This window comes from Triturus cristatus, chromosome 6 (genome assembly GCF_964204655.1).
Source record: "Triturus cristatus chromosome 6, aTriCri1.1, whole genome shotgun sequence".
Classification (NCBI taxonomy): domain Eukaryota; kingdom Metazoa; phylum Chordata; class Amphibia; order Caudata; family Salamandridae; genus Triturus; species Triturus cristatus.
This window is the reverse complement of record NC_140589.1, coordinates 1,469,579,542-1,469,602,286: the sequence shown is the minus strand read 5'-3', so window position 1 is coordinate 1,469,602,286 and position 22,745 is coordinate 1,469,579,542. Positions and strand designations below refer to the sequence as shown.

The following is a 22,745-nucleotide window of genomic DNA, read 5'->3' as shown; positions in this document are numbered from 1 at the left end:
AATGGTATCGCCGTTTGAATGAACATGCATGAAAATTTTAAAAACAACAGTTCATCCACCTTGGTTCCTGCATGGAAAGCTTCACACTGATCTGGCAAGAGGGAGGCCAAGAAAAAGCAGGGTCCAAACGTGCAATTTCCTATGTTAATTCCCAAAGAAAACTTTGCTTTCGAATACAGAAAAAAACTGATGAATGGAATCACACCAGATTTGGCAAAAAGTTAGAACTTTATTCAGAAACCATACTTTTTGTGATTTGGTGTAAATCAGCTCCGTCATTAATGAAAGAGTGCAAAAACAACAGTTGATGGACAGAATGCAGAACAATGTCATACATTCACCCCAGTACAGAGATCTGGGCCTAAATCCATCGTTTTTTTGCTCACCATGCCGTTCCAGTTTGAACCCGGCCATATGCAAATTAGTCTTGACCCTGTGCCTCATGGGAACAGTCCAGACCGAACTGCCAAGCCAGGTCCTCCCTGGACTGGAAACAAGCATCCTAGGACCGGTTTCGGGGTTTCACCCCTCTTCAGCCAGGATAGCTTGATTCCAGTGGCATGGAGAGAACGGGACCCACGTCTGGGCATACCCTTCCCACTCAGGGTGATAAATGCAAAAACAACAGTTGATGGACAGAATGCAGAACAATGTCATACATTCACCCCAGTACAGAGATCTGGGCCTAAATCCATCGTTTTTTTGCTCACCATACTGTTCCAGTTTGAACCCAGCCATATGCAAATCAGTCTTGACCCTGTGCCTCATAGGAACAGTCCAGACCGAACTGCCAAGCCAGGTCCTCCCTGGACTGGAAACAAGCATCCTAGGACTGGTTTCGGGGTTTCGCCCCTCTTCAGCCAGGATGGCTTGATTCCAGTGGCATGGAGAGCACGGGGCCCACGTCTGGGCATACCCTTTCCACTCGGGGTGACAAATGCAAAAATAACAGTTGATGGACAATTGTGTGTCTTTTGCGTTAACGAAAGAGTAGCATATTAAGGAAGGGCTTCGATTGGGCATTAAGGCACCAATGTTCAGAAAAATGTTGGTGCATCTGGATGGTTGGTACCACGGGACGTCTGTGGGAGTCCTGTGGTACAGAAAAATTAAGAAAATAGGGCCTTCTCATTCACCAAGGGAGCTTTTCTCCTGTGAGTCAATTCAGTACCACGGTCCCAAGTGATTACATTTATTTGTCAAAACTCTGAACACAAAGTTATGGGTGTCATTGCACATAAAGGAACAGTATGGGCCCCCTCATCCTAGGACCAAGTTTGGGGTTAGGATCCTTGAATCAAATAAAATAAAATATCATTTTTGGTCACAGATACTGCAGTTCCAGCATCTGGTTCAGCTGTACCCAGCACAGCCACTCCCCTTGGTACCATGGTGCAGGTTTTGGTACCAAAAAAAAACCCACTTAAAAAAATAGAAAGGCCTGGTCAGAGACCAGACCCTGCAGCCAACAACCATTATGCCAGTCGTAAGCTGTGCGCATTGGGGGTTGGCTGCTTACAATGGGCTAGGGGGTCGGGCCAACTCACTGCTCCATAGTGCGAAAGGCTGTGTGCAGTGGGGAGTTAGGTGCCTGTGGGGTGGGGGGGATTGGGCACCTGCAGAGAGACTGAGTGCAGGGCCTAGCAAGGAAGTGGCCATCTGCTGAGGGGGTCGGAACCAGGGACCCAAAACCCACTGTGCATGGCCAATGGCCGTCCTCGGGGGTGTGGGGGCGGGGTGGCTCAGTGGAGGGGAAGGCATCCCCCTGCTGCGCACAGCGTTGGCCAAGTGGTTGGCCATGAGCAGTGGGGGGGGGCGGGTTCATCCAAAGGAGGTTTTGGCAGGCCAGGTCGTGTGGTCAAACCCCCGCGGTAACCCTCAAAGGCCGGGCAAGGGTTAGAGAGGAGTGGCGAATTGGTGCAGGCCCTGTGCCAACGCCTGCTTCACATGACCAAAGACTATGAGCAGTCAGGGAGTTTGCCACAAACTGCTGGAGTGGTCAGATGGGGTGTTCAGGGAATTTCTGAAAGATTTTTTTTATGTAAAGTGAGATATTATTAACATACCTAAATATAACATCACTTTAACTTTAATCTTGTTTTTTTTTTGTCTCAGAACATGGGGACGAGTCCCTGAATCCTGTAACATTTTTGTGAAGATTGCAGCCAGCCAATCAGAGCATGAGTGCGAAACGTTCCCACAGCAGCAAGATAGCTGACGTGAAAAAGGACATCTTGGCCAATGGGAAAGATGGACTAGTTACTAACCGTCGTTAATGCATTATCCTGTAAAGACATAGGGGCACATGCATCAACAATGCCATTTGCGATTCCTTATTAGCGAAAAATAAGGAATCGCTAATAAGGAATAGCAAAAGGCTATGCATGTAGGAATCGCTATTCAAATAGCGATTCCTTAACTTTCCTTAATTGCTACTAGCAAATTGCGAGTAGCAATTAAGGAATGCCATCCCAATCATTCCTATGGGCCTCCGGGCCCATAGGAATGAATTGGAGATTGCATGAGCAAATAGCGAGTACCAGTAGGTTCTCGCAAATTGCTCATGCAATTTCAAGGGTGCAAGGGTGTCAAAATGACACCCTATTGCACCCCTGAAATTGATATGTGCACATATGTTGCACACACACATGCTCTAAGGGCATGTGTGTGCGCAACATGAAACTTTGAAAAATGCACAAAAGTGCATTTTTCAAACTTTTAGCAAATTACCATGCAGTTCATCTTCTTGGTAATTTGCTCCCCCTATTAGCGAATTCGCTAATTTTTTAACTTTCATGCATTGCATTTAAGGAATCCCAAATTGAGATTCCTTAAATTAAGGAATCTCTATTTGGGATTCCTTAAATGCTATCGCTATTTAAGGAATCGATATTTAAGGATTCCTTAAATAGCGATTTTTGCTTTTGGGTTGATGCATTGGGATTGGGTATTTTTAACTCAATACCGGGAGCTATTAGCGAATCGGTATTTTACCGACTGGATTTTGGCTTGATGCATGAGGCTGATAGTCTAGCCACAGATTCCTTAAATTTGAATCCTCCCCAGGAACCATACTGGATCCTGAAACTTTTCTTCAGCAGTACCTCCGCGCGACGGGGGCGCAGTCGTACGACACCGTGCTGACGTCGACTTCGGATATGACATCAGTGAAGTCATATAAGTCCCCTCCGGCGTGCATGATGGCAGTTTCTTCTGTAATACAAATGTGTCCTTGAGACAATAACTAGAAAACAGAATAGAATCGATTGACAATACCAAGTTAAGATCTATAAGATAAGACCAAGGGGTAGGTGTATCACACAACTACATGAAAGAGAGATCAATGGTGAATAAACCAGTGCTGAAAGGGGGTAAAACCTTTATACTCAAACAAGAGTCTATATGAAAAGATTAAATGGTTCGACAAAGCACTTAGGTACTAGAGACACTAACCACTGGTGAATAACCAGGGTTGTAAAAGGTAACATTTAGCTATTTGAGACACTGGCCACCAGTGTATAAAACCAGGGTTGTAAAAGGAATACCTCTTGCACTGCAAATAGTTCGCACAGTGAGGAAAAAGGGAGGGCATTAAGGAATCTGCAGCCAGACTATCTCTCTACCAGATAAGGCGTTACCAATGGTAAGTAACTTGTCCATCTGATAGAGAAATTTAGGTGCAGGTTCCTTAACTTTGAATCAAATACCATAGCCATACATACACACAAGGAGGAGGGTCTGCAAACTAATTCTACAAAAATTCTCAGAAAGCTCCAGTCTGTCGAAATTAGTTTCATACCAGACAGGAGCAAGAATTAGATGAAAAAGAGCACGAGCTCCTTTTAAAAACTGTGGCGAGGACCACAGGCAATCTCAATGAAAACTGACGAGGCGCTGAAGCACTTTTCAGCCAGTAGCACGCTACTCCAGAACCCAAAAAGATTAGTGATGGATTAGTGTATGCAAATATAAGCTGTTAATTTGAACGGTGGACATGTGAATCTGTTAGAATGATTGAATAGAATAAAGGAGGGAAGAGTCTATAAAGGGTTATTAGGGAGATCATAGTAGTAATAAAATTAGGTTTCGGATGAGTCAAAGGAGGGATGCAGGAGGGAAGAGTCTAGGAAGCGTTACTTTGGAGAACACAGAAGTAAAATGAGGCTTAGGGTGAGTCAAGGAGGGATAAAGGAGGCAAGAGTCAAAAAGGTGTTATTAGGGAGATCATAGTAGTAGAATGAGGTTTGGGATGAGCCGAGGCAGGAGGTAGTGGGTATATTAAGAGATGAATAGGGTGAGACAGAGTACTACATTGGAGAGAGTTCAAGGATTTCTTTTATCTACTATAGGAGCAAAGTAATAAATATATAGATACATAAATACATAGAAAGGGAATACATGTATAAGGAAAATAATAAAAAGATATAAAGTTGTATTGTATAAAGTTCCATATGTGCATGTAAAGATAGATAGTAGAAACTCAGACTTTCAAGTGTTGCGGTATGTAAAGCTAATTTATTTGTGTATTTATATAATTTAAAAAAAGTTTTTATTTTTCAGGTTTATTTTTATATTTTCCTCAACATTTCAATAGTGAAGACTTATAGATAACATTTTTATGATCATATTTACATATTGTGATAGATAAAATAAAACAGAGACCCATAAGGATCTAATCAAATAACTTGTATGAAAACTTTGCAGAGACCTATATGCATGTTAGGCATTAAATTATATATGTGTGTATGTGTGTATATTTATTTCTTACTGGCTAACGCAAGTAGGTAGCTATAGTTAGGACCTCGTTTCAATAGGAAAATAGTTTTTTCATTTGCTTATAACTTTGGTGCAGTTTGACGAATCTTCACAAAAGTTTCCCAAAAAAGCGACGTCCTGGTTCTAGTTGTGCATGGAAGGTTTTGAGGTGATCCGTCAAGCGGGGGCCGGTATAAAGGGGGGGTCAAAGAATGTGCGTTTCCAATGTTATCAAGTAATATTTTAGCCACAACTACAGCCAGAAGTGCTAAACGTAATTAAACCAAATTTGGTAGAAAGCTAGATTTTGGTCCAGAAAGAATACTTTTAGTGATTTGGTGTACATCTGTTCAGTACTTTTTGAGATATTTAAGGAAAAACAAATTGGTATATCTAGGGAACTGGAGCCATCCAGGATCCTTCGCAAATCCTCATGCCAACAGCAAAGCTATGATTGACTGGCCGAAATCGGAGTAGAAAGTTGCAGCCACCATTTTTTATATCGGGGAACGGTCCCAGGCTAAGAAAATTCAGGTCAAATGTAATAGAAGGGGTCAGGGTAGCGGTACCCTGCCCCCATGGGTGCAATATAGGGGTTTGTGAGGGGAGCCCTGATGAGAAAGAAAATGCCCTGAAATTATTTTTTTCACGAATGAGGATTTGCAGATCCGCCACCATGCTCAGGGCGGCCACCCGTGTAAAGTTACATGGGATCCGCAAATTCAGCCATAAAATAAAAACTGTATATATGCACTAACAGACGCACTCAGACACTCATAAAATCGCTCACACTAAGACACCCTTATACCCACTGACAGACGTGCTCAGACGCTCATACACCCACACATAGACCCACTCAGATACACACACCCACTCATAGACCCACCCAGACACTCACACCCACTCACAGAGCCACTCAATCACACACCCACTCGTAGACCACAAACCCGACAGACCCACTCAGACACACATACACACACACTCACAGAGCAACTCAGACACCCACACACCCAGACACTCATACATCCACTCACACACCCACTCAGACACTCACACGCACTGACAAACCTCCTCAGACACTCATGTACCCACTCACAGACCCACTCAAACACACCCACACACTCTTAGACTCACTCAGACACTCACACACCACTCACAGACCCATTGAGACACTCACACACCCATTCACACACACTCACAGAGCCATTTAGACACTGATACACCCACTAACAGAGGCACTCAAAAACACTCACACCCACCCACAGACCCCATCAGACACTCACACAACTACCGACTCAGACACTGACACACACATCCTCTAAGGTTACAGGTTACAGTTCTAAAAATAAAATTAAAAAACCTTCGAAATTCACAACAGAAACCAAATGTTACAGGGATGTTATAGTTAGGAAATAACATTAGAAACCTTTGAAATTCACAGAAAGAAAATCAAAGGTTACAGCGACGTTATAGATAGGAATAGAATTTTAAAAAGCTTTAGAAATTAATTGCTAAAAAAAACTAATGTTACAGGGAAGTTATAGTTAGGCTGAGGTTGTACACGCACAAAACCATAGAAATTCAACAGTTATAGTAACCTTAGCTAACTATAGCTTACACCCCCGCAATACACTACTTATGACCTCACATATTACATCACTCATGACATGGTCAATGACATCACTCATGACATCACTGAAGACATCTCCGGAAACACTCACACCCCCATACAACCTCTCATATACCCACTCACATACCCACACAACCACTCACATATCCATTCACCGACCCATACAGCTACTCACATACCCACTCACTCATCCATAGAGCCTCTCACACACCCACTCACTCACTCATACAGCCAATCACTCATACAGCCACTCACTCACCCATACAGCTACTCACACACCCATTAATTCACCCATACAGCCACTCACACACCACTCACTCACCCATACAGCCTCACAACACAGCCACTCACTCACCCATTCAAACACACACACAACCACTTACATACCCATTCACACATCCATACACCCACTCACATACCCGCTCACTCACCCATACAGCAACTCACACACTCACTCTTCAATACAGTCACTCACACACCAACTCACTTAAGTAAACACCCACTTAAACAGCCACTCACTCACCCAGTTCCTCCCTCATACAGCCACTCAGTCACCCATAAAGCCACTCACACATCCAACCATACAGCCACTCACTCACCCATATAGTCACTCCCACACCCACTCACTCAGCAATACAGCCACTCACTCACCCATACAGCAACTCACACGCCCATACAGCCACTAAAAACCCTCACTCATACACAGATCCACACAGCCAATAACATAATATGTTAGAAATAGTATCACTCATTAGTAGTACACAAAGTATACTAATGTAACTTTTGTAGTAGCTTATTATATATGTTTAACACTCAAACCTTTAGCAAACACTCACAATCACTGCATGATGTCATCAGTGATGTCATGAGTGAAGTCACCTGACCATGTCATAAGCAGTGCATTGCGGTGGCATAAGTTATGGTCATTTGTTTCCTGCATGGCCCATTGTAGTTTTCCCTGTGTTGGTCTAACTGTGCACGTTGTAGGCCTCATTTTTGCTTTGCACACATTACTAGATAAGCACATTAGTTTTTGTGCCTCATTGTTCTTTCACACAGAAACCTGCATATGTTTCCACGTTCTGTTAATTTCCTAGGATTTAGTCTGAACACCATAGGTTTTTTTTTTGGTGGGGGGGTTCACTATTTATGTTTAATTGCAAGTGTAACATTAAGTGCAGCAGAAATTATGTAGTCTGTAAAAAATTGGTCATTGAACAACATTGATCCAAATTACTTCAGATGGAATATAACAATACACGTTTTTTTTTTAAATGAAGACAATTGGAACATTAGCCAATGGTCACTACCATCAATAATTTTCAAGTAACGCCCACATGTTCCTTCTGTTATAGGGACATCAGAATGAGCACCTATGGAGGCAGGTTTAGAAGCACCTTTGCCATGGTCCATGAAAACATGAGACAGGTAAACTCGTGAAAAGGGGAAAGAGCCAGCGTAAGCAAACATTTAGTCTACTGGTATGTAACTCAGATGCATTACAATTACCTTCTTCCCCGTAACCCCCGATGAGTTCAAGGAGGAATGCTAATGTGGCTGTCACAGAACAAAGGCGTTTTATTAATACCAAAAGACATAACAGTACAATTTGTTAATCTAGCCGTCCCATTAAAAAGTGTATGGTGTCCAGAAATATACCATTCTTGCTAGCTAGGTTCCCCCATTTCTCGTTGTAGCCTCAATGTACATAATACTGTGGAATGGTCAGTATTTCTTCAAGTGCTTGTGTAGGCTTGAAAGCAAGGGCAGAAAAATGCTACATTACTGTATGTCACATTAGCCAGGAACCACTGGATAACCACTAAGTTTTCGTTCAACTTCCACGATTGCCTACAGTGTATATAATCCTTTATCTGGAAGAAAGAGAAATGTTTTGACAATGCCATTTACAACTGGGAATCTACCATAATTGTCTTCTACCAACCACCACTGCCACACTAGATGCCTCATTCCTTAACACCAAATCACAAGACTTCCGTTTGCAAAGGTAGACTTCACAGCTTCAATTATGCACCCTTCAGTGACGCCAAACATGTCCAAGAGTTCATTAGGCTTACCACTTCGTGGCACGCAGTTCACAGCAAGGTGCTGAACAAGGATTCCTTGTTCTCCAAAAACTGCTGCAGACACAGCCTCTCCAATTCCTCCTTCTCTGTAGTGATCTTCCACAGTGATGAATCAACCTCTGATAGCTCTGGCACTAGAGATTATGGTGGCTGCATCCAACAGCTTTATGGTGAAAAGGTCTACCACGCACACTTTAGTACCTTGCTTGGCAAGCTCATCGGCAGCCGCCAGGGTCTCCTGCAAAGTGACTCCAGCTCCAACTATGATAACTCGGTCTGCGTCACTTGAACATACAACCTTTGATTGCCCAAGTTCAAATTCCTCTTCGGCGGAATAGATGACTGCAGTCTCAGGGCGGCTCGTTTGGATGATGCAGATACCCTTGGTATTGGCGGCCAGAACAACGGCATGCTCTGTGGAAACTGCATCACTGGGGTAAAATACAGTGCATGTTGGGACAGCTCGGAACATTGCAAAGTCTTCCAGTGCCATCTGAGAGGGTCCGTACTCACCAATAGACATGCCACAGTGCGAGCGACAGAAGTTAACATTGGACTGAGAGATTGCACCCATGCAAATCTGTTCATATACCTGAGTGAAGAAGGCTGCAAAGGTGCTGGCAAACGCCACAGTGCGACTACGGATGGCACAACCCATTGCTACACTCACCATGTTTTGTTCAGCAATGAAGCATTCATTGTAGCGATCAGGGTAGTCCTTCTTGAATATCTCAGAAAATATGGGATTCTTAGTATCACCATCCAGTGCAATGACATGATTATTTGCATAACCCAGTTTAGCCAGTGCCAAGCCATGTGCTTTCGGGGTTGCTATCTTATCTCCCATCCTGCAGCTCGGGGGCGAGGGCATTAGGATGCCATCAATTGCAGTGAACGGTGCGCCCCGTAGCTTGGGTCCCTTGGGCCTTTCCAGCAACGGCGGGGACCCGCTGCCTTTGCCGGTGTTGGCGCCGTGCCAGATGAGCCTGCGCATTCTAAGCAGATGAGGGAGCCCTTAAGCAACAGGAACGGTAGAGTGCATCACTGTCTCCCAGTGCGCTGAGTCAGGAGCAGTACCGGACTCGACAGCACATGACATAAACCTCTGTGGAGATACAGGTCAACTGGAACTGTTGCTGCTGAGCGGGGAGATCGGGCGCATTTCTCGCTCTCTGGTGATCACTGTGTGGGCTCGTCGTCCTTTGAGCTGGACAGCTGTGGTCGGAGCCCGACCATGGGGAAGCCGCGGCGCGGCCCGGGGGCGGCGCAGACTGAGCACAGGGAGGACCCACCTGACTCACAGGTTCGGGACCCGGCTGGAGCCCTGGCGGCAGGACTACAGCAGCAGCAGCTGGATCAAATCCTCAAGGCCATATCGGACACGAGGGAGGCACTGTGCCGCGACATAGCGCAGGTGTCCACGAGCCTTGGATTTTTGTGCGCTGATCATGGCGAACTGGTTGACCGCGTCAAAAGCACGGAACACAAGCTTGAGACGCTGGAACCTGCCCAGAAGGCGATGGAGGCCTCACTGGGTGACTTATCGTGCAGAGTGCAGATGTTGGAGAAGAGGGCTGAGGAGGTGGAAGGGCGCAACAGGCGCAATAATGTACAGGTGGTGGGCCTTCCCGAGAGACTTGAAGGGGACAATATGGTTGAATATCTGGAGAAGTGGCTGCGAGAGGTGGTGGCACCGGAAGGTTTATCGCAGTTCTACACCCTTGAGAGGGCCCACCGAGTGCCGTCTCGCCCGCCGGCTTTGGGCCGTCCCCCTAGTCCGGTGGTTGCACGCCTGCTGCATTTCAGGGACCGTGACCTTATACTGCGGAATGCCCGGACATCTGGCCCATACAGAGTGGATAATGCCTCGGTCTCCCTTTACCCTGATTACTCCCAGGAGGTCCAGCGGAGCCACTTCTCCTTCATGGCAATTAAGAAGGCCCTTCGGGCGGAGGGGATCCAGTATGCTCTGTTCTTTCCGGCACGGCTGAAGGTGATGGTGGACGGGACTTCTACATTCTTTGACGCGCCAGACGACGCATGGCACTGGCTGGAGCAGTATCGTGCAGGTGGGGGCGGCACTGGACAGCGAGAACCGGAGGTCGGGGCCCAGCCAGGGCGTCGTCAGGGCCACTGCAATAGGAAACGTGTGGCGAATGGACAGTCGTCGTCGGCCTCTCAGACGGAGCTGGAGAGGCAGGCGGCTCTGCAGGCAGTTTCCGCCATTTATAGAGCGGCAGTTGCGGCTTCGCCGGCGGCTTCAGGATCTCGACGGACATCTGAAGGGGAGGAATCAGCGGGGTCGGATGATTCTGGGGAGGACGTTGAACACCTGCCAGAGGTTACGCCAAGCACTGCCGATGGTATACTGGACGAGTGACGATGCCTGTCTACAATTGGTTTACAATAGGGGGTGGCACGCCGGGGGCTGCTCTTTGGCTCAGTGGGGAGTGGCTGTGGTTCTGCTGAAGATAGTGGGAGACCTGGTTCCTGGTAGGGACGGGGGGGGGGCGTTGTGGGACTCTTAACTGGGGGGGGGGGGGGGGCACCGGGGACGGGACGCTGCCGGGAAGAGGGGAATATGACGATTGAGGCCTGACACACAGGCTGGGCTGGTGGGATCGCTGTCTGGCTTGTGTTGGTGCTGGGTCACCACCTCTACCTCACACCTATTGTGAGTCTCTGGTAGCTACCAGGGTATTTTTCTTCGTTGGGTCTGTGTTTGGATGGGTACCTATGGTTTAGAGCCTGTTCTGGGGAAGGGAGGGAGGGCGGTTCGTTGGGGATGTTTTGCAAAGGGGGGGTTTGTCAGTGTGCCCGCTAGGCCGTATTGGCTTGTGCTCTGTTGTATCCTTCTATATGGCGACCCGACTTGAGTTAAGATGTGTCACTTGGAATGTGCGAGGGCTGAACTCCATGAGAAAACTTTATAAAGTACAAGCTCATTTGGTCCGTAGGGGAATTCAGGTGGCCTTCTTGCAGGAGACACAGGTTGACCAGGCGGAGGGGCGGGCGTTACAGAGGAGATGGAGGGGACAGTTGTTTTACACTACCTATTCAGCCTTTGCTAGAGGGACTTTAATTTGGGTTAGAGCCGGGGTTCCTTTCCAACCCTTGACCGAACTAGTAGATCCGGAGGGGAGGTTTGTGTTGGTGTTTGGCCGCCTAGACGGCAGAGATGTGACATTCTGCAGTGTATATGCCCCGAACTCTGATCACACCGCATTCTTTGCGCGGCTTTCTGGGAAACTGGCGTCAGGGGGGACTTTAATTCTGTTACTGATGTGGAGCTGGGCCGTTCTCACCCCCCGCTGGCTCAATCAGCGGTACGTAGGGTGGCCAAGGTGAGATGGGACTGGCAGGAAGCTTGGGGCCTTATGGATGCCTGGCGGGTACAACATCCGTTAGACAAGGACTACTCCTTTTATTCAGTGCTGCATGACTTACATGTCCGGTTTGACGGCTTTTTGTGTACCCCGGGAGCCCTAGAGCTTACGCACCATAGTGAGTATCTGGCAAGGACACTCTCGGACCACAACCCCTGCTTGATAACGATACTCTGGTCGCAGCAACGGCAAGCGGTCCCGACGTGGCGTTTGAATCCGGTGACGCTGGAGGATCCCGTGTTTAATGCGGAGTTAGGGGAGGGCGTGGAGCGCTACTTTCTAGGCAACTCGGGGACGGCGACGAGTAGAGCTCAGGAGTGGGACGCGCTTAAAGCGGTGGTGAGAGGGATTTGCATCTCGTCCGTAGCTGGGACGCGCAAGGTGCTACTACGGGACATTGACCGGGCTGAAGCGCGGCTGCGCCAGGCAGAGTTAGACGACCACGCGGCTCGGGGCGCGCGGGAGGAGTTGTTGGCGGCGCGAGAGGAGGTGGCCTCTCAGGTTGAGCGGCTTCGCTGCTATGACTATAAAGAATACATGGTGCGGGCGCATGCTGAACGGGACAAAGTGGGGTCGCTTTTGGCCTGGCTGGCTAATCCGGCTGTTCGGGGATCCCTGGTGGTGTCGCTGGCTGCGCCGACGGGGAGCCCGGTTCACTCGCAAAAGGAGATTAATGACCAGTTCCTGGGTTATTATTCGTTGCTGTACCAGAGTAGGATGAGGGACCTGCCCGACGGTCTAGACGCTTATTTAGAGGCTGCGGGGTTGCCCCGCTTGGATCCGGAGCAGGGCTCTGCGTTGGGGGCAGTTATCTCTCTGGGTGAAATCAGGGCAGCGGTTAAACATATGGCCCGGAGAAAGACACCGGGGGCTGATGGCCTCCCGGTGGAGTTCTATGCAGCGTATTTGGATGTTCTGGCACCGCAGCTACAGTCAGTATATAGAGAGGCGTGGGATCTGGGCAGGCTACCGACCACTATGAAAGAGGCGATCATAGTGCCGTTGTTGAAGAAGGGCGGGGTCCCCACCTCTAGGACGGCGTACCGGCCGCTCTCCATGCTCTTGGTTGACTATAAGATCCTTAGCAAGATCTTGGCCACGCGACTTTTGGGTCACATGCGCTCCCTGGTACACCCAGATCAATCGGGGTTCATTCCCACTAGGAATACTGCGACGTGCATTCGGCGGTTGGTGTGGATACTGGGGGAGGGTGGGGAAGGTACGTCGGAGGCCGTGGTGCTGTCGGTGGACATCGAAAAGGCATTCGACAGTGTGGAGTGGCCGTATCTGTTCCGGGTGCTGAAGGAGTTTGGCCTGGGTGATAATTTTGTGCGTTGGACCAGTCTGTTATATAGCTCTGCCATAGCTAGGGTTCGTACGGGACGTACCATATCAGCGGCTTGCCAGGTGGAGAGGGCCACTCGTCAGGGTTGCTCTCTGTCCCCGCTGTTGTTTGCGCTGGCAATTGAACCCCTTGCGGCTCATGCCCGGCAAGGGCGGTACTACGAGGGCGTTCGGCTGCGAGGGGAGCTCCATCACATATCGCTGTATGCAGATGACCACCTGTTGTATCTGGCCGATGCGGGGGGTTCCCTACGGGGTGCCAGAACCCTGCTCAGGGAGTTTGGTCGATTGTCGGGGTTGCAGGCGAATTGGACTAAGACCTGCCTGTTTCCTTTGTCTCCTGGAGCTCAGAAGCCTTCGGAGTTCGTAGACTTGAGGTGGGAGCCTACCTGCTTGCCGTATCTGGGCGTCCGTATATTTCACACCCCCACTGACCTTTTTGAGGGGAATGTGGGTGGTGCGCTGAGGGGGCTCAAAGGTAGTAAGGCGTTCTGGCGCACTCTTCCTCTTTCGGTAGCTGGGCGGGTAGCGCTGCTGAAGATGATAGCGCTGTCGCGACTGCTCTACTTTTTCCGTACTTTGCCGATATGGATCCCGGTCACCTTTTTTAAGATGCTTCGGACATTGATGACAGGGTTTATTTGGGGAGCTGGGAGACGGCGAGTGGCGCTGTCCACTCTGATGAGGCCGAGAGAGATGGGAGGGGCTGGCGGCCCCAGATTTTGTATGGTACTACTTGGCGGCACAGCTGCAGTGACTGACGCAGGCCGTGGCGCGTGAGTTTCGAGGCCCTGAGGGCCCGCAGGGTAGGGTTATACCGTGACATGTGTTGTCATTCATTGTGCTTCGGCAGAGGCTCAGGCTGGACCAGCTTACCCTCGAGGAGCGCACACTCCGGCTGTGCTGGATTCGGAGTCAGAAGCGGGCAGGCTTCGTGGTCCCGTATGTCCCGGAGATTCCTTTGGGCATGTGCACGGCCCTCCCCCATGGCGGGGATTGGTCGGCGTTGGCTGGCTGGGAAGAGTGCGGGGTCCACATGATTTGCGATTTATACAGGGATGGCGTCTTGTTGTCATTCCAGGAATTGCAGGGGGCGTATGATCTACCGAGGGGGGATTATCTTTTGCACGCCGCCTTGGTGTCAGGGATTCAGAAACAGTGGAAGATGGGGCTGTCGGAACCCCCAACTTCTTTGGGGTGTCAATACGTCACTATGGCGGCGGGTACATTCAGGGCCATCATTTGTCTATATAGGCGGCTGTCTACGGAGAGGTTGTCACCTATGGATGCCTTGCGGGGTAAATGGGGGGGGATCTTGGTAGGCCCATTCCTGAGACGACGTGGACGCAGCTGTTACGGCGGGCCTGGAAGGGCACGCGCAACGCTAGATTTCAATTGGTCCAATTTTATACTCTCCACAGGGCTTACTTAACTCCGGTCAAAATTTTGCAGTACTTCGGAGGCTCCCAATCGCCGTGCCCCCGGTGCAGAGTGGAAGGTGCTGATTTTGGTCATATGTTTTGGTCCTGCCTGGGACTGGGCTCTTATTGGGCGGATGTGGTGGCGTGTCTGAATCAAGTGACTGAGCGCGAGCTGGAAGTGGAGATGGGGACTTGCCTTTTGTTATGGTTTCCGCACACCCCCAGTACCAAAATTACGAGCAAGTTTTACGATTTGGGTCTGATAATGGCGAAGAGGGAGCTCACTATGCATTGGAAGGCTAGGACCGGTCCGAGCTTTCGGAGATGGAAGGTGAGTTTCTTGTCCTGGGCGGGGAGCGAAGGGACGCTTCGTCTACAGCTGGCCAGACGAGCATCTAATGACAAGGCGCTGGACGCAGCACGGGCGTGGGGGGCTCTGGTGGAAGGGCTTTGTTCTTTGGAGGAGTTGAGTGAGGGGGATAGGGATCCTGTAGACATGGACCGGAGTGTGGAGCCTGGGGTGGGGCCCTCTGGGGCTACTGGGGAGACCGCACAGGACGGGGCCACTTAGGTACACTCATGGAGGACTCAGCGTTTGCACACTATATCGAGAACTGTCGAGTAGTCATGGTGGGAGCATGGGGCGTAGATGGGTATCAATGCGGGGCCTCCTTTTTCTTGAGAACAATGAAAGTGCTCTTTTGATTGTTTTGAGTTAGGATTTCTCGGACCACGGGGCCCTACATGCAGAAGTGGAAGAGGGGTTGACGCGGGCACACTAACGGGGGGGGGGGGTGGGGGTAGAAAGGGTGGTGGGTGGGGGAACTAGGGAGGAAGCATGGAAGAACCGATTTCTCCTGATATGTACATTGATGGTTGGGTCTTCTATAAGATGATATTGTATGTAGTATTGTTTTTTTTTTTTTTTGTGCAGATTTGAAAATTCAATAAAAATCTTTAAGAAAAAAAAAAAAGACATAAGAGTTCCATCCAAATGCTTTACAACGTTTCTTAGAAACGTCAGTCTGATGCTGATGCGGCGCAGCTTCACTCTGGCCCAACTGGTTGACATCAAAAATAGCAACCAGGTTGTCCAACTTGTGGTGAGAGGCAAAGGCTAAGGCTTCCCACACAGCTCCCTCCGACGATTCCCCGTCAACCAGCAAACAGTAAACTCGGTAGTTCGACTTATCAAAGTATTTTCCAGAATAGGCCTTGTCGCAGGCCGTTCCCTGGCCTTGTCCCAGGGAAGCAGTAGCTACACCCACAAAAGGGAGTTTAGGGGTGGGGTGTCCTTCCAGGTCCGAGTCGATCTTCCTCAAATTAGGCAGTTCTAATTCTTTAATTTCGCCAGCTTCGACCCAGGCAGCATACAGGATTGGAGCAGTATGGTCCTTGGACAGCACAAAGCCGTCGTTGTTGGCGTTGGCCGGGTCAGATGCCTTATACTTCATGGTGTGGAAGAAGAGGACAGACACGACCTCCGCGGCACTGCAGCATGACATAGGCAGCCAAGAATTGGAGGTGCTGGTTGCGCAGATGGAGTGCACCCGGAGGCGATGGGCCAGGTCCCGTAGGCCCTGCAAGTGCTGCTCCTCAGCCTGCTAGTAGGAGAACATGCTGTGGAGTCATAGCGACGGGATGCTGAAGAGACCAGCATGCACTGCTGCTGGCCTTCTGGAGGAGCAAGGCTGAACACCATAGCTAAGGTCAAACAAAAATGTCCCTTGTTATTCTTTCTGGCCAGGCACTAGCACCTAGACATAACACAAGAATGCAGCTGTTATGTGCAAATATGTCCCATCATATAGATGAGCACGTAAACCAAAAACAGACACATGGAATGAAAGTTCTGAGACAAGAGCACTGCGTCTGCTGAGATGTAAAGCGTCCAAGGTACGGGGTCTGCCAGTGATCCCAGATATCTTTGATATATTTTCATTTAGCTTCATTAGCAAGGGAGGGGGGTTTAGGTTACTCTGTTCTATAAAATGACAGGGCTTTTCGTAATAAATGGATTATTAACCATGCTAACTGTATTTTTAGTATTACTTTGTTTTCTGATTGTGACACGTATACTGCATTTCAGAGCACAATAGTTTAAATAAATATTCTAAACTGCCTTTGTGTCTCCTAGTTATCGTATTGTGTAAGAGTACGAGCGAGAGAGCGAAAGGGTGTGTCCTGTTACCACGATCCCTGAGAGGGTTGTGTTCTGGGGAGCCAATTCACTTGTTTCTCTGGTAAGGTTAGGAGGGCAAGTGAGGCCCTATAGCCAGTCGGACTCAGGCTCATAGACACTAAGGTGGTATGGTGACTCAGTCCCTATGGTTCTAAGCATAGATCAGTTCTAAGAACAGAATCCCTGCAACATTATAGTTAGCTCAGGTAGCTCTAACTGCTAAATTTCTAAGGTTTTGTGCGTGTATAATCTCTGCTGAGCCTAACTATAATGACCCTTGTAACCTTTTCTTTTTTCATGAATTTTGAAGGTTTTTTATTTTAATTTCCTAACTATAACATCTCTGTAGCGTTCGTTTTTTCCCCCAGTGTATGTGTTTGTATGTATATGTGTGTGTGTGTGTATATATATATATATATATATATATGTATGTGTGTGTGTATATATATATATTCACTGAAAAAACCATAGGTTTCACACATGTTATAGTTAGCGGAAATTTTACTGATAAAAAACCAATGAAATTCCCCCGTTATAGTTAGTGCAGGCAACTATAACTCACGCGACCGCAATCCTCTGCTGATGCTAATACTGTATTTAGACACTTATTTGCCCATGTCTTCTTCCATACATTTTTAGCTATACATATATTACAAATATTTTTTTTTCATAGAGACACATATGTCATCAGCAGAAGATTGCGGTCGCGTGAGTTATAGTTGCCTGCACTAACTATAACGGGGGAATTTCATTGGTTTTTTATCAGTAAAATTTCCGCTAACTATAACATGTGTGAAACCTATGGTTTTTTCAGTGAATTTGCAAGGTTTTTTAAATGCTAATTCCTAACTATAACGTGTGTGAAACCTATGGTTTTTTCAGTGAATTTGTACGGTTTTTTAAATGCTAAGTTACTTTACGCCATTCGTGGCGTGCGCGCCCACTTAACGCAGTTCGTTCCGTGCGCGCACGGTGCGCTTCGCGCACCGTGCGCGCACAGTGAGCACGCGGTGCGCTTCGCGCACCGCGCGCCCACTTTACGCAGTTAGTGCCGTGCACGCACGGTGGGCACGCGGTGCGATGACAAAGCAAGAAAGCACGTCAACAAATCTGTTTCTGCTTTCCTCCGTGACTATGGTATGGGTGCCATTTACCACAACAACTTGCGTTATGACATGCAAGACATTTATAGAGGAGATGGTGTGCACTTCAATGATGAAGGCTCTTTTTAGAGCCCCCTAATATCTAAACACTTAAATCTGATTTTCATTTTTTTTTTTTTTTTTTCTACCGTACGCTTACCGTAAGCTTACCGTACGCGTACCCCGTGATTTTTTTTAAAATCAATAAATGTTTTTTTTGTACTTTTCTGTCCTTCTTTGACCCCCTTACAAATGTTAGGGGGTCTGTAACTCTCCTCATTGCCCCCTTTCCTTGTTTTCACTCTTTTTTTTCAGAGTGAAATACACAAAATGGCGGCCGCCGCTTCCTGGTTTCGGCCGATTCGAATGTTTACTAAGATCTAAGAGCCAATCAGAATCGCGCTCGTGCACGCCACCGTACGCTTACCGTAAGCGTACGGTAAGCGTACCGTAAGCGGGCTCAGATATATATATTGATTTAAAGGCTATTTTCTCAGAATCTACTGAACAGATTTACACCAAACCTACAAAAGGCACTTCCTTGACCTAGGGACTACCTCTCTGCCAAATTTTGAGTAATTCTGTTCAGCCGTTCGGGCTGTAGCTCGTTCTAAAGGTCCTATGGAAAAATGCATGGGAAAAACGCGTTTTGGGACCCCCCTTTTATCTCAGCCCCCGCTTGACGGATCCCCCCGAGACTTTCAGGGTAGGAGCGGAGCGTAGCGCCCCACCTATTTTGAGAAATTCGCGAGGATTCGTCGACCGGCGCCAAAGTTATTCAAAATAGAATGTTGAGGTTTTCCTATGGAAACGTGGTCCTAACTATAACTACCTACTGGCGACCGCCAGTAGGTAATATATATATGTGTTTCGGCGGGTCGCCTTCGTCAATCTGAATATATATATACACACCCACACACATTTATATTTGTTAGGCAAACCTAAAGAATATCTATATATTTTTAAACCATAAGTTGTATATATATTTGTACAAAGAAATGCACATATCTAAATATATACATATAATCAAATGATACATGTTTATACACACACAGGCATATGCTGTACATTTATGTTTGAGTAAGGTGGTCATGTAGGAAAGTGGCAACTTTTGATTAGTCTTCTGAAGATAAGATAGTTGTCCGTTGATTTTATGGTCGCCGGTAACAAATTCCATAGTTTGGCTGCTTGAACAGAGAAAGGTGTACCACCTATGTTTTGAGGCCATGTGACAATCTGGAGCAAAGGTTCCATTACTGTATGCATTTGGTAATTTTATTCCTGATGAAAAGTAGTCTTCTTCCATGTATTGCTTGGTAATACACCTTGAAGGTCGATCTTCTGGCAACCGGTAACCAATGTAGGTCCTGAGCTGTGGGGTTGTGCCTTTACATGTAGGAGTAGTCTGCCAGCAGAGTTTTGAATTCATTGTAGTCTTTTCATAGTTGATAAAGATGATCTGTGGTAGAGGCCACTGGCGTAATCAAGTTAGAAAGTGGAAGAAAGATAGTAGGTTGGACATTGTGTGAAAATCCTAGGTAGGGGTTGATGTGTCGCCGAGTTTTCATAGTAAAGAAGCTTGATCTTGGTAACTTGTCCACTTGGGCATTTAATGATAATTTGGAGTCCATGGTAATACCAAGGTTTCCTGCTTCCTTAGATTCTTTAGGAGGTGGTCCCAGATTGTAAAGTCAGGTGCAGAATGGTTAATAATATTTCCAATCGCCACATGTGAGTATTTCGGTTTTGGAAGCATACAATTTGAGATGGCTCCATGTCATCCACTGATGCACGACTTGGGGCAACTCAAAAATTTTGAGTTTCTAATGTCTTTGGGGCTTTCTAGTTTAAGAAGCATTTGCATGTCATTTGCATAGTCATAGCATGTGAGCTGAAATTAATTGATCACATCTGGAAATGACTTCATGTAAATGTTGAAAAGTATGGGTGACATGATAGAGCCTGAGGGATCCCTGCTTTTGTGAAGTACGGCTTGGATGAGAAAGGGAGAGTATGGATGACATTTGTTCTGTTTAGAAGATAGGCTATGATGCAGTAGAGATCAGTTCCCTCTATGCCGGCTTCATATTGTCTTTCGATTAAAGTCTGTGTCAAAGACAGCTCAAAGATCCAAGAAAAGTAGTGCAGTGACCCTGTTCCAGTCTACTATGTATTTAAGGTCATCCCAGATGGCGATGAGGGCAGATTGTGTCTCTTCCTGGACGGAGTCTTGTTTGTAAGTCAGTAACTATGGAGGTATCTTCAATTAATTGTGGTATCTGAGTGAATGATGCACTTTCTATCAGTATGTCCAGGTAAGGTCCATTCGTAATCAGTCTGTAGTTGTTTGGATCATATAGGTCTAAGTTTGTTTTCTTTACTCATGGGAGTGTGTATGCCTTTTTAAGTCTTCTAGAAAGATTCCTGTAGTTAAAGAATCATTAATGATTCTTCTTACTGGTGTGGCAGCAGAAGTAGTTAAAAGAATGTTCTAGAAGATTTGTGGTGGGCAAGGGTCAGAAGGGCAGCTGGCTGGCCTGCTTGCTTTGACAAGATCCAGAAATTCAGTTTTTGGTAGTTGTTTGAAGTAATTTGGAGGCTGGGTTAGCCTACCCGTGGAGGGAATTGTTGGAAATATGTTGGTGCTGGTGGTTTTCCATTGTTTTAAATAGGAGTTTAACAAGTATGCTTTGGTTGTCTATTGATGTGCCAGTTTATCAGTAAATTCTTGAGTAATGCGATGAGTTCCTTCTGTGCATTCTGGTTTACGAAATTCAGTGAGACTTTTTTTAAAATTCTTAAATTATATATTTACCATTTTAAATTCTGTCTGAACAGTACCTTTTTTTTTTTAGCTTTTTTGATTGTTGACTTGTATATTCTGCTAAGCTTGTGTAGGTCTTGGTTACTATTTCAATCTTTTTTTTTTTTTTAGTTCTGCATTCCTACAAGGTACTTGTTTTAGGTTTTGCTGTTTTATTGTTCTTAGTAGTATTAGGATATCAAAAGCTTCCTGGATCCACTCAACGTTTTTGAATGGAATTTATTGTATTTAGATCTCTATTGGATGTTAGTGTCTTTCTAAGTATTCAAAATTGACTTTGTTCCATGGTCTATAGGTGGATGCATGTAAGGTGGCCTTAATTGTGTTGATTTGTGGTGTTTTGAGTCTGAAAGCTACCAGATGTGGATTACTCCATGTGACTGGAGTAATCCTTTGAAAGGTAACTAGTTCTGGATTTGTAAAAATGACTTCTAGGTTATGTCCAGAGATGCGCGTGAGTTTGTGGATGCTCTGATGTAGGTTCAGTATGTTTAGGCCTAAGATGATAGTTCTTGAATGGGGCATATTGGGTTTGTCAAACCATAAGTTTAGGTCACCCAGGATGCATAGGTTGGAGTGCAGTTTCATAAAGTTTGAAACTGTGTCTAGAAATGAGTCTGGGAATTTTGCATTGATTGTTAATGGTCTGTGAAGAAGGAGGAAGTTGGTGTACAGTTGCAACTGGTGATGAGGGCCTCACAACCTTGTATGGAAATGTTATCAGCTTTGGTGAGATTTATTGTTTCCTTAAATATAACAACTAGTCCACCTTCTCTTTTGACTACGTGATTTTGTTTGACAGTTTGATAGCCTAGAGGAATGGCTTCATACAACACTGTAGCCATGTCATCTCCCAACCATGATTCAGTTAAGAAGAGTAAGTAACATTATGTGTCAGAGAGTAGGTTGTAGATGTGGTGCATGTTTTTATAGAGTGATCAAACATTTATTAGCAGGCAGTCTAGAGATTGTATTTTTTGTGGTGGTTTAACTCTGTTTTCTAGAAGAGTGAGTAGTACTCTTTGAACTCATAGAAGGTTTTTAGTGGTGGCATTATCTGTACGAAGATGGCCATAATGTTGTTTGTCTATATCGTGATCGTTGTCCAGCAGGCTTAGAAGGCATTTTGTTGGGTCTGAGTGTAGGCGGTGGAGATAGTGATTGAGGGTGAGCTGTGGTGTTTTTGTTGAGTAGTCTTGTGTAATAGACAAGAAGATGCAAAATTGTGAAGAGTGGCATGTTGTTTATTTTGTTTGAGTGTGTTTAGGGTGGATGGTTATGGGTTAGGGGGTGGTGGTGGAGCATGTGGGTCATATTTTAAGGGTCTAAATTGCAAAATGGATGAGGCTGGTGAATGACTTGTGTAGGGAGTTTGTGGTAGGTGTTGTTGAAGATAAAATAATTGATGTAAAGAGGGTTTAGGATCTGTATTATCTGTGTAGTCATGAGGGTGAAAGTGAGTGTTTGTTTCTATTTTGTGTTTGGAATGTAGCATGAAGTTTTGTGTGTGTGAGATTTTGATGCACTGGTGTGGGTTTTGTTTTGTTTTTGTAGTGATATGAGATATTGATGTAGTGTGTTTCTGTGAAGGATTGGGATGTAAGGTACTGTTGGTGAGTGGAAGTTTAATGGTAAAGGGGGTGGTGATATGCATTGGAGAATGTATGTGGTGTGAGAGGAGATGGACAGGGGTTATGAGAGTCTGCATTAGATTTGGTGGCAGCAAGAGGTAATATGTGTGGTGGAGTAGAGTGCAAGGGTTGTTTGGTTGTGTGTTTTTGGTAAAAAGAGAAGAAGGGTGCTGTTGGCGGATGATATAGGGTTGGTATTAATGGAAAGGGATCTGTTAGAGGTAATTAGAGGGTACAGGAACAAGTTACTTACCTTCGGTAACGATGTATCTGTAAGAAACATTAGTTAGTTAGATTCCTCACCTTAGAATATCCCCAGGCGTCAGGCTGGATCCGGAAAGAT

General features: G+C 46.5%; 1 protein-coding gene and 1 pseudogene across 5 annotated transcripts in view; both read right to left on the bottom strand.

Moving 5' to 3' along the window:
- The window catches only part of WDPCP (WD repeat containing planar cell polarity effector), a 2,309,940-nt gene that overhangs the window by 527,415 nt on the left and 1,759,780 nt on the right, over positions 1-22,745 (bottom strand). The window lies entirely within an intron of this gene.
- LOC146821558 (transketolase-like) lies at positions 8,360-16,242 on the bottom strand (annotated as a pseudogene).